The sequence below is a fragment of the Pongo abelii genome, chromosome 8 (assembly GCF_028885655.2).
Source record: "Pongo abelii isolate AG06213 chromosome 8, NHGRI_mPonAbe1-v2.0_pri, whole genome shotgun sequence".
Lineage (NCBI taxonomy): Eukaryota > Metazoa > Chordata > Mammalia > Primates > Hominidae > Pongo > Pongo abelii.
Window position 1 is genome coordinate 133,598,516 of NC_071993.2, and position 18,186 is coordinate 133,616,701.

Consider the following 18,186-nt stretch of genomic DNA (forward strand, 5'->3'; position numbering starts at 1 on the left):
GCCAAGTGCTGCATTTTCCCAGTGTATAGTCTCAGCTTTGACAAAAAGTCCCCAAACAACAAACTGGGAGATATTGAAAAGAAAACTCTGGAGGACTCTTTGCTCTATAAAACACAGGACACTCTTGTATGGGAAGTTCTGTGTATTAAACCCTAGTGTCTCAGTGAGACCCATTAAATGACTGAAGATAAGGTCCAACCTCTTAAAAATCTATATGAGTTTGCCAGGGCTACCATAGCACCAAAGTACCACGCACTGTGTGACTTAAACAACTGAACTAATTTTCTCAGTTCTAGGAGGTGGAAATCTGAGATTAAGGTGTCACAGGGCTGGTTTCTTCTGAGGCCGCTCCTTGGCTTGTAGACGGCCGTCTTCTTCCTGCGTCTTCACATGGTCCTCCCTCTGTCCTGTGCTCCATGTCTGGGTCCTAATCTTTTCTTCTTATAAAGACACCAGATTGGATTAGGACCCACCCTAATGACCTCACTTAACCTTAATCACTTCTTTAAAGACCCTACCTCCCAATGCTGTCACATTCTGAGAAAGTAGAGCATAGGACTTCAACATATCAATGTAGTGGGGGTTGGGGGGATGCAATTCAGCCCCTAACACATCACTTTGTGTTGCATCCCTCTTCTGGGTCTCAGAAACCAAGAAGGGGATGAGATGGGGGGTTATTCAATGTTCCTAAGTCAGCCGACTACTTTTAAAACTGGGCAAATTTTCTCTAGAAAGTAATTACATATTTTACACCAAATATCTTCTCAAATTAAGCTGTTTCAGGGTGACACTCCATCCTCCTTTCTACTGGGTTAACGAAACATGTCTTTACAAAGAGATTTCTTTCATCTAAAATAAAATTAACTGACATCAGATTTGATTTAAAAGGAGGATGAAAATCATCTCATATTTACGGTAGAACATTCGCATTGGAGAGAGGTCAGATGAGTGGCTGGGTTTTGTGTCTTGCTTTGGTGAACCATCCATTTCCTGACCAGCACCACACAACACACTTTTTTACATTTTCTTTCTCATAGATGCTGCTTTAAGATATTGATTTCTCTTAAATGTTTCAAAGATGATTTTGTAGTGCTGGTAACTGCTTTCAGAATTTTATGTTTTTATTGACTGTTTTTAACTTTATATTTATGCCTTGAGGTATTTCTAAGAAGGGCATAATTTCATAAATTGAAGCCAGAAAGAGTCAAGTAGCAGATGATCAGAGGAATCGGCTCTTAAGCCACTGGAGAGACGATGCCTCCATTCCTGTAGCAATTTATTTCTCCAAAGAATAAGGCTCTCCTCTCATCTCTACGTTGAAACCTGAATTTCTCCCCATTGTTGCTCTACAGCCTACGCTGTACTCGCCCGACGATTCTTTGGCTGCAGCTTCCCACAGAGGACTCTGCAGTCCTCTCCGCATTTGCTGCAAACCTGCCTTCCTCCATTGAGTTGCTCTGCAGCCATGGTCACCAGATAATCTGTCAGCCTAGGGGAATTTCATCTTGAATGGAAGTGCATTTTCCAATGTATGAACTTGCTCTGCTATGTAGCAACAGGGGAAGACAGTTTAAAGACAAATGGAAAAATCTGAGCTTTTCTCACTCTCCATCATGAAACTTTTGCCTTTCCATGCAGTTACTAAAAACAAAGAACTCAATGCAGTGTGATATAGAGCAGTGAGAAGCCAGAAAGAATCTATTCTTCCTCTAATTTTTAACTTGTGGTAAGATACACATAACATTTACTCTCTTAGCCATTTTTAAGTGTACAACTTAGTGGTATTAAGTGCATTCATAATGTTGTACCACCATCACCACTATCCATTTCAAGAGCTCTTCTTGTCTTCTGAAACTGAAACTCTATACCCAGTAAATACTAACTTCCCAGTCCCTTTTCCCCATTCTCTGACGGCCACCAAGAATTGCTGTTTTTTTTTTAAAGGGGGAGTGAGTAAGTAAATTGTGACTGCACAACTGCACAACTTATATTCTGCAGAAATTAAAAATACAAATTACAAATAATTTAAATGACATGAGGAATTGCTTATGATGGGATATTATAAGAGAATAATACAAGAGAGCTACAAAAGTTAATATGCATCACAGTCTTATGTTAAAATGCTGGGGAAAATAGAGGAAAACGTACAGATAAATATTTTCTTATTTATATGTTTCTGTATTTTCCCGTTTCTGCATGGGGTTGCTATTACTTTTATTAAGAGGAAAATTTAAAAAATTTCTTAAAGAAGAGAACTCTGTTCTATATTTACTCCTTTTAAATAATCATTTGGCAGAAAAGGTGACTTCCCATCATTGCTACAGCTTGAATGCATTTTGGAAGGAAAAGTGATCAATCTCATGTGGGCCCTGGAGGAGAGGCGGAGACTTACGGCATCCACAGTCACAGGGCAGCAGGGCAGTCCCTGGCGTGTTTCATGATCTTATGGCAGCCTTCTAGCGCGCGCCCAGGGACAAGCTCTAAACGTTCCAAGTTAGGAGGGAAATTCGAGGGAGGAGCCAAGATGGCCGAATAGGAACAGCTCCGGTCTACAGCTCCCAGCGCGAGCGACGCAGAAGACGGGTGATTTCTGCATTTCCATCTGTGGTACCGTGTTCATCTCACTAGGGAGTGCCAGTCAGTGGGCGCAGGTCAGTGGGTGAGTGCACCGTGCGCCAGCCGAAGCAGGGGCGAGGCATTGCCTCACTCGGGAAGCGCAAGGGGTCAGGGAGTTCCCTTTCCAGGGGTGCCACTCCCACTCGAATACTGTGCTTTCCCGACAGACTTAGGAAACGGTGCCCCAGGAGAGTATAGCCCGCACCTGGCTCAGAGGGTCCTACGCCCACGGAGTCTCGCTGATTGCTAGCACAGCAGTCTGAGATCAAACAGCAAGTCGGCAGCGAGGCGGGGGGAGGGGCGCCTGCCATTGCCCAGGCTCGCTTAGGTAAACAAAGCAGCCTGGAAGCTTGAACTGGGTGGAGCCCACCACAGCTCAAGGAGGCCTGCCTGCCTCTGTAGGCTCCACCTCTGGGGGCAGGGCACAGACAAACAAAAAGACAGCAGTAACCTCTGCAGACTTAAATGTCCCTGTCTGACAGCTTTGAGGAGAGCAGTGGTTCTCCCAGCACACAACTGGAGATCTGAGAACGGGCTGACTGCCTCCTCAAGTGGGTCCCTGACCCCTGACCCCCGAGCAGCCTAACTGGGAGGCACCCCCCAGCAGGGGCAGACTGACACCTCACATGGCCGGCCAGGTACTCCAACAGACCTGCAGCTGAGGGTCCTGTCTGTTAGAAGGAAAACTAACAGAAAGGACATCCACACCAAAAACCCATCTGTACATCACCATCATCAAAGACCAAAAGTAGATAAAACCACAAAGATGGGGAAAAAACAGAGCAGAAAAACTGGAAACTCTAAAAAGCAGAGTACCTCTCCTCCTCCAAAGGAACGCAGTTCCTCACCAGCAATGGAACAAAGCTGGACGGAGAATGACTTTGACGAGCTGAAAGAAGAAGGCTTCAGACGATCAAATTACTCCGAGCTACGGGAGGATATTCAAACCAAAGGCAAAGAAGTTGAAAACTTTGAAAAAAATTTAGAAGAATGTATAACTAGAATAACCAATACAGAGAAGTGCTTAAGGGAGCTGATGGAGCTGAAAACCAAGGCTCGAGAACTACGTGAAGAATGCAGAAGCCTCAGGAGCCGATGCAATCAAATGGAAGAAAGGGTATCAGCCCTGGAAGATGAAATGAATGAAATGAAGCGAGAAGGGAAGTTTAGAGAAAAAAGAATAAAAAGAAACAAGCAAAGCCTCCAAGAAATGTGGGACTATGTGAAAAGACCAAATCTACGTCTGATTGGTGTACCTGAAAGTGACGGGGAGAATGGAACCAAGTTGGAAAACACTCTGCAGGATATTATCCAGGAGAACTTCCCCAATCTAGCAAGGCAGGTCAACATTCAGATTCAGGAAATACAGAGAACGCCACAAAGATACTCCTCGAGAAGAGCAACTCCAAGACACATAATTGTCAGATTCACCAAAGTTGAAATGAAGGAAAAAATGTTAAGGGCAGCCAGAGAGAAAGGTCGGGTTACCATCAAAGGGAAGCCCATCAGACTAACAGTGGATCTCTTGGCAGAAACCCTACATGCCAGAAGAGAGTGGGGGCCAATATTCAACATTCTTAAAGAAAAGAATTTTCAACCCAGAATTTCATATCCTGCCAAACTAAGCTTCATAAGTGAAGGAGAAATAAAATACTTTACAGACAAGCAAATGCTGAGAGATTTTGTCACCACCAGGCCTGCCCTAAAAGAGCTCCTGAAGGAAGCGCTAAACATGGAAAGGCACAACTGGTACCAGCCACTGCAAAATCATACCGAAATGTAAAGACCATTGAGACTAGGAAGAGACTGCATCAACTAATGAGCAAAATAACCAGCTAACATCATAATGACAGGATCAGATTCACACATAACAATATTAACTTTAAATGTCAATGGACTAAATGCTCCAATTAAAAGACACAGACTGGCAAATTGGATAAAGACTCAAGACCCATCGGTGTGCTGTATTCAGGAAACCCATCTCACGTGCAGAGACACACATAGGCTCAAAATAAAAGGATGGAGGAAGATCTACCAAGAAAATGGAAAACAAAAAAAGGCAGGGGTTGCAATCCTAGTCTCTGATAAAACAGACTTTAAACCAACAAAGATCAAAAGAGACAAAGAAGGCCATTACATAATGGTAAAGGGATTAATTCAACAAGAAGAGCTAACTATCCTAAATATATATGCACCCAATACAGGAGCACCCAGATTCATAAAGCAAGTCCTGAGTGACGTACAAAGAGACTTAAACTCCCACACATTAATAATGGGAGACTTTAACACCCCACTGTCAACATTAGACAGATCAACAAGACAGAAAGTCAACAAGGATACCCAGGAATTGAACTCAGCTCTGCACCAAGCGGACCTAATAGACATCTACAGAACTCTCCACCCCAAATCAACAGAATATACATTTTTTTCAGCACCACACCACACCTATTCCAAAATTGACCATATACTTGGAAGTAAAGCTCTCCTCAATAAATGTAAAAGAACAGAAATTATAACAAACTATCTCTCAGATCACAGTGCAATCAAGCTAGAACTCAAGATTAAGAATCTCACTCAAAACCGCTCAACTACGTGGAAACTGAACAACCTGCTCCTGAATGACTACTGGGTACATAACGAAATGAAGGCAGAAATAAAGATGTTCTTTGAAACCAACGAGAACCAAGACACAACATACCAGAATCTCTGGGATGCATTCAAAGCAGTGTGTAGAGGGAAATTTATAGCACTAAATGCCCACAAGAGAAAGCAGGAAAGATCCAAAATTGACACCCTAACATCACAATTAAAAGAACTAGAGAAGCAAGAGCAAACACATTCAAAAGCTAGCAGAAGGCAAGAAATAACTAAAATCAGAGCAGAAGTGAAGGAAATAGAGACACAAAAAACCCTTCAAAAAATAAATGAATCCAAGAGCTGGTTTTTTGAAAGGATCAACAAAATTGATAGACCGCTAGCAAGATTAATAAAGAAAAAAAGAGAGAAGAATCAAATAGATGCAATAAAAAATGATAAAGGGGATATCACCACCGATCCCACGAAATACAAACTACCATCAGAGAATATTACAAACACCTCTACGCAAATAAACTAGAAAATCTAGAAGAAATGGATAAATTCCTCAACACATACACCCTCCCAAGACTAAACCAGGAAGAAGTTGAATCTCTGAATAGACCAATAACAGGAGCTGAAATTATGGCAATAATCAATAGCTTACCAACCAAAAAAAGTCCAGGACCAGATGGGTTCACAGCCGAATTCTACCAGAGGTACAAGGAGGAGCTGGTACCATTCCTTCTGAAACTATTCCAATCAATAGAAAAAGAGGGATTCCTCCCTAACTCATTTTATGAGGCCAGCATCATCCTGATACCAAAGCCTGGCAGAGACACAACAAAAAAAGAGAATTTTAGACCAATATCCTTGATGAACATTGATGCAAAAATCCTCAATAAAATACTGGCAAACAGAATCCAGCAGCACATCAAAAAGCTTATCCACCATGATCAAGTGGGCTTCATCCCTGGGATGCAAGGCTGGTTCAATATACGCAAATCAATAAATGTAATCCAGCATATAAACAGAACCAAAGACAAAAACCACATGATTATCTCAATAGATGCAGAAAAGGCCTTTGACAAAATTCAACAACCCTTCATGCTAAAAACTCTCAATAAATTAGGTATTGATGGGACGTATCTCAAAATAATAAGAGCTATTTATGACAAACCCACAGCCAATATCATACTGAATGGGCAAAAACTGGAAGCATTCCCTTTGAAAACTGGCACAAGACAGGGATGCCCTCTCTCACCACTTCTATTCAACATAGTGTTGGAAGTTCTGGCCAGGGCAATTAGGCAAGAGAAGGAAATCAAGGGTATTCAGTTAGGAAAAGAGGAAGTCAAATTGTCCCTGTTTGCAGATGACATGATTGTATATCTAGAAAACCCCATTGTCTCAGCCCAAAATCTCCTTAAGCTGATAAGCAACTTCAGCAAAGTCTCAGGATACAAAATCAATGTACAAAAATCACAAGCATTCTTATACATCAATAACAGACAAACAGAGAGCCAAATCATGAGTGAACTCCCATTCACAATTGCTTCAAAGAGAATAAAATACCTAGGAATCCAACTTACAAGGGATGTGAAGGACCTCTTCAAGGAGAACTACAAACCACTGCTCAAGGAAATAAAAGAGGATACAAACAAATGGAAGAACATTCCATGCTCATGGGTAGGAAGAATCAATATCATGAAAATGGCCATCCTTCCCAAGGTAATTTACAGATTCAATGTCATCCCCATCAAGTTACCAATGACTTTCTTCACAGAATTGGAAAAAACTACTTTAAAGTTCATATGGAACCAAAAAAGAGCCCGCATCGCTAAGTCAATCCTAAGCCAAAAGAACAAAGCTGGAGGCATCACACTACCTGACTTCAAACTATACTACAAGGCTACAGTAACCAAAACAGCATGGTACTGGTACCAAAACAGAGATATAGATCAATGGAACAGAACAGAGCCGTCAGAAATAATGCCACATATCTACAGCTATCGGATCTTTGACAAACCTAACAAAAACAAGAAATGGGGAAAGGATTCCCTATTTAATAAATGGTGCTGGGAAAACTGGCTAGCCATATGCAGAAAGCTGAAACTGGATCCCTTCCTTACACCTTATACAAAAATCAATTTAAGATGGATTAAAGACTTAAATGTTAGACCTAAAACCATAAAAACCCTAGAAGAAAACCTAGGCATTAACATTCAGGACATAGGCATGGGCAAGGACTTCATGTCAAAAACACCAAAAGCAATGGCAACAAAAGCCAAAATTGACAAATGGGATCTAATTAAACTAAAGAGCTTCTGCACAGCAAAAGAAACTACCATCAGAGTGAACAGGCAACCTACAAAATGGGAGAAAATTTTCGCAACCTACTCATCTGACAAAGGGCTAATATCCAGAATCTACAATGAACTCCAACAAATTTACAAGGAAAAAACAAACAACCCCATCAAAAAGTGGGCAAAGGACATGAACAGACACTTCTCAAAAGAAGACATTTATGCAGCCAAAAAACACATGAAAAAATGCTCACCATCACTGGCCATCAGAGAAATGCAAATCAAAACCACAATGAGATACCATCTCACACCAGTTAGAATGGCAATCATTAAAAAGTCAGGAAACAACAGGTGCTGGAGAGGATGTGGAGAAATAGGAACAATTTTACACTGTTGGTGGGACTGTAAACTAGTTCAACCCTTGTGGAAGTCAGTGTGGCGATTCCTCAGGGATCTAGAACTAGAAATTCCATTCGACCCAGCCATCCCATTACTGGGTATATACCCAAAGGACTATAAATCATGCTGCTATAAAGACACATGCACACGTATGTTTATTGCGGCATTATTCACAATAGCAAAGACTTGGAACCAACCCAAATGTCCAACAATGATAGACTGGATTAAGAAAATGTGGCACATATACACCATGGAATACTATGCAGCCATAAAAAATGATGAGTTCATGTCCTTTGTAGGGACATGGATGAAATTGGAAATCATCATTCTCAGTAAACTATCGCAAGAACAAAAAACCAAACACCGCATATTCTCACTCATAGGTGGGAATTGAACAATGAGAACACATGGACACAGGAAGGGGAACATCACACTTCGGGGACTGTTGTGGGGTGGGGGGAGGGGGGAGGGATAGCATTGGGAGATATACCTAATGCTAGATGACGAGTTGGTGGGTGCAGCGCACCAGCATGGCACATGTATACATATGTAACTTACCTGCACGTTGCACACATGTACCATAGAGCCTAAAGTATAATAATAATAATAATAATAATAATAAAAAGAAAAAAAAAAAGGAGGGAAATTCGAGTCACCTACTGACCAAATTAGATGATCCAGATGATTCCAGAGCAGGTGGTCAGAAGGTATAATTTCCAGAGTTATTGAACTCAGTCACAGATAATGACCAAGCATGAGAGTGAAAGTGGAGAGAGAGAGAAGTGTGTGTGTGTGTGTGTGTGTGTGTGTGTGTGTTACAGGGATCCAGCCACATAGCCACAAACATCGACATCAACATTAGTGACTAAACTGTGATTAATTTTTGACATCAATAGGAAAATACTGAAATTTGCCAACTCAATGTGAAAAACAGGTGACAAATATCCTCGGTTGATATCTTTCTTAAAAAAGAGTAGCAGTGGAGCTCAGCAGAATCGCCCCCATGCCCTTCCCTGACTCAATCTCTCTCCTCCTAACTGGCATCTCCACCCAAGGACAGCTCTCAGTGATCCACTGCTCTTTCCATTCATTTTCCTCCCCAAACCTAGGGCTCTGACTCCTGCTCCGAGGGAACAAATTAATTACAGCCATGCATCTTTACATCTTGAGACAGTGAGCTTGGTGCTTTCACATAGAAAGGAATTTAAATATTGATGAGTAAATCTCAGGACCCCAAATAACTTCCTTTCTCCATCTTGTGGGATTTCAGGCCCAGAGTCTCTGAAGTAAATGTTGAGCTTTATTAAATACAGAGCTAAACCAAAGTAATACCTAACACAAGCGTTTTGGGTAAAAAAATATTTTAACAGGTATCTTTCCTACTTTAATCTGTTATGAGAGATTGATTCTTATAATTCCACTCTCTCTTAGAACTACAAAAATTGGCGGCAGAATCTCCATCTGTGACAGATAGCAGATGCCTTGTAAACTGTAACATCTTGGACAGTTTTTAAGGTGAGAAAGTCCATACTGTAAATCTTGGTAACTCAAAAGGGACTTTTACCATGACAGTCCTTTAGAGCAAGCTAAGAACAAAAGCTCCAGAGCCAGGCAGGTTATACGAGCTGTGAGATTTGGGGCAAGTCACCTACTGAAGCTGTAGTTTTCTCATTTTTAGGTATTAATATAAGAGCAGTACCTGTCTTGTGGGGCTATGGGAAGGATTAACTGAACCAGTCGATTAGTCAGAGCCTGGTGTATGATACATTGATGATATTAACCACTGTGCACCAAGCTCTTTTGTTCCCTACGATCTGAAATACTTCGTTTTATAAATATGACCTCTAATTTTCCTCCCTATTCAGACCACTGACACTTTTTGCAGTTCTAACAACCTATACCAGCTTGTTAGATTTCAGAGTACCTCTTTCGCATCTTCAAAATGCTGTATGGCATATTTCTCCCTCTCTTTCTATCTCTCTCTCCAGCAGATAAATTTTAGTTTAAAATTGGGAGCAATTGCCATATTCTAAGATGCTGTAAGCTTACAAATTGTTGCTGAAGATGATGAAAGAATAATTAAATCTATAGCATGGTTAGATTGTTTGCTGCATTAATTCACTTTTGACTAAATAAAATAAAATGCAATCACATCACAAGTATGCCAGTGATTATGTTTTATAGGTGGGTGCATTTTGCTGACTATTCTAGAAGTTAGAAATGTATGTTACCTTGGTGAAGTCAGATTTTGCCTCTGTAACATCAGACTGGAGATTTTTAAGGGCAATTTGATCTCTTCTACTGTGGTAGTTGTCCCATAATCCTAGGCAAAAGGAGATAATATTGCTACAATTAGTATATAAAAGGATAAAATGGAATATATAACTCTACTGTAAAATTTAATGTCACCTACTCACATATTCTATCAGCCAATAGTAAATCCAGGATAGTCTAACCATGATAAAACCTTGTACATTTCTCTTATTCCATCCCCTCCATTTAACCTCTCTGGGTTTGTTATTAGTTTATTCAGCCGCAAGATTTCTTCTTCCATATGATCATTTGTGTCCCTTAGACTCAGTCACAACTGCATAATTTTAGCCCTATCATATTCACCAGTGTCCCAAGTTTATACTCAGCAGAAGAGAGACTCACATCTATAGATTTCCCAACATCGCTAGAGCTAAGAATGGGTGAAATACAAAACTGATCTTCATTCAGCCTCTTAATGCAACCATTATTGGAGGGGTCATAGATGACTCAGAAACTGATATGAACACTGTTTTAGACCCTCTGAGGATAATTTAGTGATCATATAATGAGACACTCTATGTAAAATCCCCCACATGGGCCTCTCTGTGAGTATCTGCCACAAAGATAGCTAAGAATATTGTCAGGTCCAACTGGATGGGGCAGTAGACCAAGAACTGGAGAACTGGGATTCTAGTCCTGGATCCCCCAACCACTGGTTTAATAACAGTGGATATATCTATGGATGTACTCTGCCTGAATTCCTCATCCACCAAACCTGCCCTGAGTACCTCATGGAGTCCTGGGCAAAAGCTTTCTCTTAGATGCAAGCCAGCAGTACTACAAAGTCTACCCAAGACTTATACAGCCTTACGCTACTGACCCTCAGCAGCCACAGCACCGCCCCGCTCCCCCCCAACCCCCCACCCCCGCCCCATCTCTAAAAGTGACCTTTGTCAGGTCGCTAATGTAGAAACGTGAACCAAACACAGGGAAATGGTATGAGCATGAAAGTAGGAAGCAAGTCCAGGAAGAGGCCCATTTTCTGCAGCCCAGGGTAACCACTCTGCCTCTGCAATGGAAATACTCTAGGGAAGGTGATTTTTCAAGGGGCTGTAATAAATGGCTCCCCAACTGCTAGTGCAGGTAATAAGAAAGAAGAGATTTATGAAAGCAGCTCCCTAAACTAGAGTCCTGCCTTTATCAGCTCATCAAAAACGTTTATGAACAATTTAGATATACAGTCACGCACTGCATGACAATGTTTCGGTCAATGAAGGACTGCATATGTGACAGTGGTCCAATAAGATTATAATGGAGCTGAAAAATTCTTATCACCTACTGATGCTGTAGCTATCAGAACGTTGTAGTATAATTGTTTGTTTAAATAAAAGTAGTGTAGCCTAAGTGTGCAGTGCTCATAGTCTACAGTAGCAGAAAATACTGTCCTAGGCCTCCCCATTCACTCACCACTCACTCACTCATCCAGATCAACTTCCAGTCCGACAAGCTCCATTCACGGGAATTGTCCTATACAGGTAGGCCATTTTCTGTCTTTTAGCCTGTATTTTTACTGTATCCTGTTTATGTTCAGATATGTTTAGATATACAAATACTTGCCATTGTGTTACAATTGCCTACAGTATTCAGCACAGTCACACACTATACACGTTTCTAGCCCAGGAACAATAGGCCATACCATACCGCCTAGGTGCATAGGAAGCTATACCATCTAGGTTTGTACATGCTACAAGGTTCACACACCAACAAAATCCTCCAACCACATTTCTCAGAACATATCCCCATTCTGAAGCACTGCTTGACTGTAACTGAAAGCATTTTATGAGGAAAGTAATGTGCTTTAATATTTTCAAGTTTGGCAGATTTGCAAAAGGGTCAGGACATGGCTCGAGGGAATTTCAAGGGCCACCACTGACCTGTCCAGAGCCTGGCTATGTCTCATCTTGTCCTTTGGTGACAGTGAGCGCCATCAGCTCTAATTCAGATGTGGGGCTGTGCCTCCATCTATGACTGCTATTGAGTGACAGAGACAGTTATTCAAGATGATGTGCATAGATTACTTTTTGTGAAGCACAAATATAAGAGCTGAAAGGTCTTTTGGATTCCTGCGCAGAGATGATGCATCATGATGAACTGACAATAAAGCTGATGAAGACAGAAATCACCTGCTCTGGTCATGTGGCATCGCATGTGGTTCAGAACTTTGGAATCAGCATAGGCTGAGGCTAGACAGGTCTGGGCCTGCATCCTGCTTGGCCCCAGGCCGACCTACAGTGGATGGGCTGTGTACCCACTCTGAGTTTCTTCTTTTATAAAATGCATGCAATAACACCTCCTGCAAAAATGCTGCTTTGCCATCCGTGCACTGAGGATATCATATGGAAAGCATTTGGGCAGGGTGGGGTGTGGAGTTAATGTTTGATAAATGACACCAGTTATGATTGGCAATGAGCAGGATCAAGGCAGCCCTCCCCAAGACCCAGCTGGTTGCTATCACTGTGGCATCAGTGGTCAGGAAGCCACTGGAATCACACCACAGAGTCTCAGCACCTGAATCCCAGATCTCGTTACTCATGTGGCTTTGAGCAAGTTACTTAGCATCCTTTGGTTCCTTACCATGAGATGAAGACAATGAGGGTATCTACTTCAGAGGGTTACTGAAAGAAATTAAATTAAATGATATAACCAGCCCTTAGTGCAATGCTCAGAATACTGAAAGAAATTGAATGACATAACTAGCCCTTAGTGCAATGCTCAGAACATAACAACATGCAGTAAACACTAGCTTTGGGGAGATGCCTCGTTTCCAGCAGGGAGGCAGAGGGACTGCCATGATCAGATGCAAAGGCTGAGCATGAGCTGCCTGTGGCTGCTGCGACAAATGACCACAAATTCAGGGCTTACACAACACAATGCGGTATTCTCCAGTTCTAGAGGTCAGAAGTCCAACCTGGCCTCACTGGTCTAAAATCAAGCTGGTGGCAGGGCTGGGTTCCTTTCTAAAGGCTCTAGGGGAGAATTCTCTTCCTTGCCTTTTTCAGCTTGTAGAGACTACTGGCGTTCCTTGGCTCACAGCCCTGCATCACTCAAACTTCTGCATCCAATATCACATCTCCTTATCTGACTCTGACCCTTCTTCCTCCCTCTTGTAAGGACCCTTGGATTAGATTGGGCCCACCTGGAAAATCCAGGCTACACTCCCCATCTCAAGGTTATTAACTAAATCTCATTTGCCAAGTCCCTTTGACCAAGGCAACATATTTATAAGTTCCAGGGATTAAGACATGAACATCTCTGAGGGTGGAGGGGACATTATTCTGCCCACCACAGACTAGCTGGGGCAATGGAGGTAGGTGTATTGGATGTAATGTAGGGCCTTTAAAATAATGAATATAAAGTCTACATAGCAACATGAGAAAGTGCTTACAATGCTATGTTTATCAAAAGAAGGAAAAAGCCTCTGAACCACATGACTGCAACATTTAAAAAGTGTGTGTAGGAACCTAAAAAAATAGTAAAGTCGTAACTGCATCAAGAAATTGTCCTGGTTAAAGAAACAGGCAGAGGGTGTGCAGGCCCTGAACACAGCAGCATGCACACTAAGCAGGGCTTTGTCTCTAACTTAACTTCATTGATTCCCAGGCCCCTATCTGTGAAATTAGAATATGCAATCGAGACTGTCTGAGTCCTGCCCTTTGCTGGGGAACTGCCCCATACCCCAGCTGTTGGGAGAGTGACTGACAATGGCTCATAGCTTCACTCTGAGAATGACCCTCCACGTTGAAGCATGGCCCAGGATGACTCTTAGGAATACAAAGGTTGGGGCCAGGCGCGGTGGCTCACGCCTGTAATCCCAGCACTTTGGGAGGTTGAGGCAGGTGGATCATGAGGTCAAGAGATCGAGACCATCCTGGCCAACATGGTGAAACCCCATCTCTACTAAAAATACAAAAATTAGCTAGGCGTGATGGTGCACACCTGTATTCCCAGCTACTCAGGAGACTGAGGCAGGAGAATCGCTTGAACCCAGAAGGTGGAGGTTATAGTGAGCTGAGATCGCGCCATTGCACTCCAGCCTGGCAACACAGTGAGACTCCGTCTCAAAAAAAAAAAAAAAAAAAAAAAGAAAAGAAAAAAGGAATACAAAGGTCGGGACAACTCTGCCTTTTACGCTCCAGAGCAAAAACCAAAGGCCTGACTTCATCTGAGATGACATCCTTGCTTGGCTCTTTCCCCTTCCTTATCAGGTTTCCCTCACTCTTCTGTGTTTTTTTCCTGAAGAGCAGCCCAGCCCCACTGCCCTCAATCCCTGCCTCAGGCTCTGCCTCTTGGAAACATGACCTGAGACAGGGTCCTACCCTGCATTGCTGTTCAACAGCAAGGGCTCCCAAAATGTGGCCCCCAGACCAGCAGCATCCACACGATGGGGGCACTTGTTAGAAATTCATATTCTTGTGTCTCACCTACTGACCTGCAGACCTAGCAAATGAGGAGTTTTGAGGAGGCTCAGCCCTGTGCTTTAGGAAGAATTCAGGACATTTGGCACAGCTCAAGTCCAGCAGTGCTTATTGATCTAAGACAACTTAAGACATCTTTTACAGATGGTGAGTCTGAAGCCCCAAAAGAGAATCATAATGCTTTGATTCAAAAACCACTCCATGACTTTTAGAAAAACCACACCTAGTCTGTGGGCATGGGAATCTCAATGAGGCTTTTCACCAATGGTTTCAATGCAAATAAAACCATCATAGGAAAAAAAAAACAAAAACACCACCATGAGAGCCAGCATGCTTTTATTTTGAAAGTAATTAAAAACCAGCTCAATTAACCACCCAAAGTTATTGCTGGTTTATGACTCACTTGTGTTTGCTGCTCAGCACGCCGGCCCTCTGTGCCCAGGGAGTGTGTGTGCTCACTAGTAGGTGCCAAGAGCTCTTCTCTCCTAAGATGACTGGAAGGATTGTACCCGCTGCTGTCTCCATCAGCCTGAACCACACATCCAAAACCATTCCCCAGTTTCAGCCCCTTCCCAGAGACTACAACCACCATGACTGAACACACCATGAGGCCCTGAGTCAAGTACTTCCAGAAACCCGGTTTTCTGCCTGGAGGGCGGTGTGTGTTTCAGCAACGGAATCCAACTGAGCAGGAATTTAGGCAGTGCTCAGGGTGTGTGGGGCCCTGAGCTGAGAGATAAAGGTGGGAGAGATGCTCTCTTTTTCCAGCAACTCTAAGAGAAAGTCGCGGCTTTGCTATCCCCGGCCTTGATAAGCCACGGACAGAGCCCTTCCAGCAGAGGGAACCAGGACAAGTTGGTGGAAGGGAGGAGACACTTGACATGGCCTTGTCAGATGGGGTTGGGCTTAGACAAAGGTGAATGGAGTGGAGAGGGATGGTGGCATAGCCCAAGCCACAGTCAAAGGGAAAGGCAGACATGGCTTAAGATAAAGTATGAAAGCAGAAAAATCCAGCCTATTTGGAGAATAGCAAGTAGAATATTGGGTGAAGCACAGAATATGGTTAAAAATTATGTCCAATTCCAATCTGTTGCCCAATACCGCTTGGCTTATCTCTACAAAAGTAGCAGACAGTACCATCACGTATTGCCTCGTGAATCGATCCACCTAAGAAATGTGCAAATGGCAAATGCCCAGAGACCTTCTGTCTGTTTAATAATTACACTTACTCTCCTACCTACATCATTAGTGTCAGAGGCAGGGAAGGGGCACTCAAATTCTTACTTCTTGGATTTTTAAATGCCTTCTCTTATTTCTAGTCTTATGGAAGTCAAGGTTTATTCTGAATTTTCACCATCCTTTTAACAATACTCCTTGTTAATATTTTAAAATAGATGTTTCTCAGAGAGAATCACCTTTCAGCTTAAAGCTAAATTCAGCTAATCATCTTGGTGTGATTTGACGCTATTGACTACCCAGTTTCTCTGGGAAGTCTTCCTGTCTTCGACTTCTGGTCTCCTGTCTTTTTCCTCTTGGCTACTGTGTCTTACTTTCTTTTGGGGGTTTTCTCCTTGACATTTCTCTGTCCTGCCTTTGTGCCCTCTTCCCAAACCTGAGGGACCAATCCAGCCAAGGAGAGGCCAGATACCCTCCGTGAGCACTGCCTCAGAGCCAGCTGCCTCCAAGTCGCCTCAAACAGCTTTTGCAAAAGGAAACCAAGCCCCTTCATGGTTCTCCATCCCTTCTGTGTCATCGCCTTGGCCAGTGGTTGAGCAAAAACCAAAGGCCTGACTTCATCTGAGGCAACATCCTCCTCACCCTCCCATTGCCCTCACTGGAAACGGAGGCGCCCACTCCTCACCCACCCCCCACCTCCAACATCCAACTGAAAGCCAAGGCCGGTTTGCTCCTGAGACAAAGGCTCTGCTCCATTGCATCAGTTCACCTCCCTGCCCTGCTGGTGTCAGCAAGGTCACAATCAAGCTGGTGACCCCATCAGCCTCATCTCCCAGCCAGTCCTGCCAAACCTTCTTGACATTGCCAGTTTGTGACCGTGAAGGCCACATGGTCCTCCAAAACTCAAACGCAAGGGATTCGTTTCTCCCCAAGAAAAGGTACAAAATTGAAGCACACATGTAGGGGGACCCTGGGAGTTCAAGGAGCCCAGGTTAGAAATCCTTAAACCCAGCCTGCTTCCCACAGGGGCTGGCTTGATGACCATGAGTGCTGCCTTCACCTTTTCCCCACTGGGCTAACTCCTAACTCCTCACCCGTGACACGAGTGATCTAAGAGAAGATCGCTTCTCTTAGAAGGATGTCCCGATCCGCTGCTACCCCACATGGCCCCCAAGCTGGACTGGTGCCTGCATTCATTCCCAGCGCTGCCGTGAAAAGTGACTGCAAAGGGAGCAGCTGGATACAACAGGGACTTACTACTTCCCAGTTCTGGAGGCCAGAAATCCAGGTGTCAGGACTGTGCTCCCTCTGAAGGCCCTAGGGGAGGACCCTTCCTTGCCCTTCTCAGTGTCCCGTGGTTGCTGGCATCCTCTGTGTCCCTCAGCTTGGGACAGCCCCTCTCTAATCTCTGCCTCCACCTGCACATGGCCATCTTCCCTGGATGTGCCTCCAAAACTCTCTCCTTTATAAAGACACCAGTCATTTGATGTAAGCCCCACCCTACTCCAGTGTGACCTCATCTTAACTCCATGACATCTGCAAAGGTCCTTATCCAAACGGCCCTTATCTCAATAAGGTCACATTCACAGGTATCAGGTGTTAGGCCTGGAACGTATCTTTTTCAGAACACTATTCAGCCAGCCGACACTAGCGCCCCCAACAGGCGCTGCTGTGCATCCTTTTCATGCTGTTGTGTAATGATCTGTTCCTGAGTGTCTCCCCAAGTTGGCCCAGGTCTTTAGAGATAACTGGTTCATCTCCTTTCCCCTGGGGCCTCACACAGTACTGGGCCCACAAGATACTCAGCGTGGACAGAACGAACAGATTACTTTATATTTTAATAAGGGTTATATCTGTGGGGAAAAATTAGAACATACCTTCTCCAGACAGTTCGAGCATATTCTACTGAGGTTTCAAAGCCATTTTACTCAGTTTCAAAGGTCTTTTAATGACAAGGATGTATTTGGCTAAATGAAAGAAAAAAAATGGCCACAGTTTACCTCTGTAACTAGGCTCAGAATGAGTCAGGCTTCCACCTTCCAGCGTCGGCCAAAGAACTTCAAAGCTCTATGTGTGATGAAGTCACCAGAATGTTTACAGGGCAACCAGGGGAGGTGACATACAAGCCCACCTTGTGACATTTCTTGTTAGCAGCAATCATCTCTTTGATATTTACATCTGAGGCTTCTTTGATGAGTAAAACAAGTTTGCATAAGAGTTATTTAAAAGTTTTCTTAGTATTAAAATATATCCAGATAACATCACACTGGTGATTAATCTACTTGTTACCAATTTTTTTACAAATGGTTTATATAGAAAAATGAGGAATATTACAGTTTACCATGCAAGCTCTTATAAGAATGATTGGTTTTCAATTTAGTGAAATA

General features: G+C 43.1%; 1 long non-coding RNA gene across 5 annotated transcripts in view; it reads right to left on the reverse strand.

Moving 5' to 3' along the window:
- The window catches only part of C8H10orf90 (chromosome 8 C10orf90 homolog), a 102,029-nt gene extending 84,159 nt beyond the window's left edge, over nt 1-17,870 (reverse strand). For 2 of the 5 annotated variants that reach the window (XR_008510707.2, XR_008510705.2), the window contains exons 1-2: nt 17,800-17,864; nt 10,127-10,218 (exon numbers count right to left, since the gene is read on the reverse strand). This is a non-coding gene — a long non-coding RNA (chromosome 8 C10orf90 homolog). Of the gene's footprint in view, nt 1-10,126; nt 10,219-17,676 lie in introns of all 5 variants that reach the window. The other 3 variants (XR_002916491.3, XR_008510706.2, XR_008510704.2) reach the window with 3 other exon arrangements.
- Between the last annotated feature and the right edge of the window lie 316 nt (nt 17,871-18,186).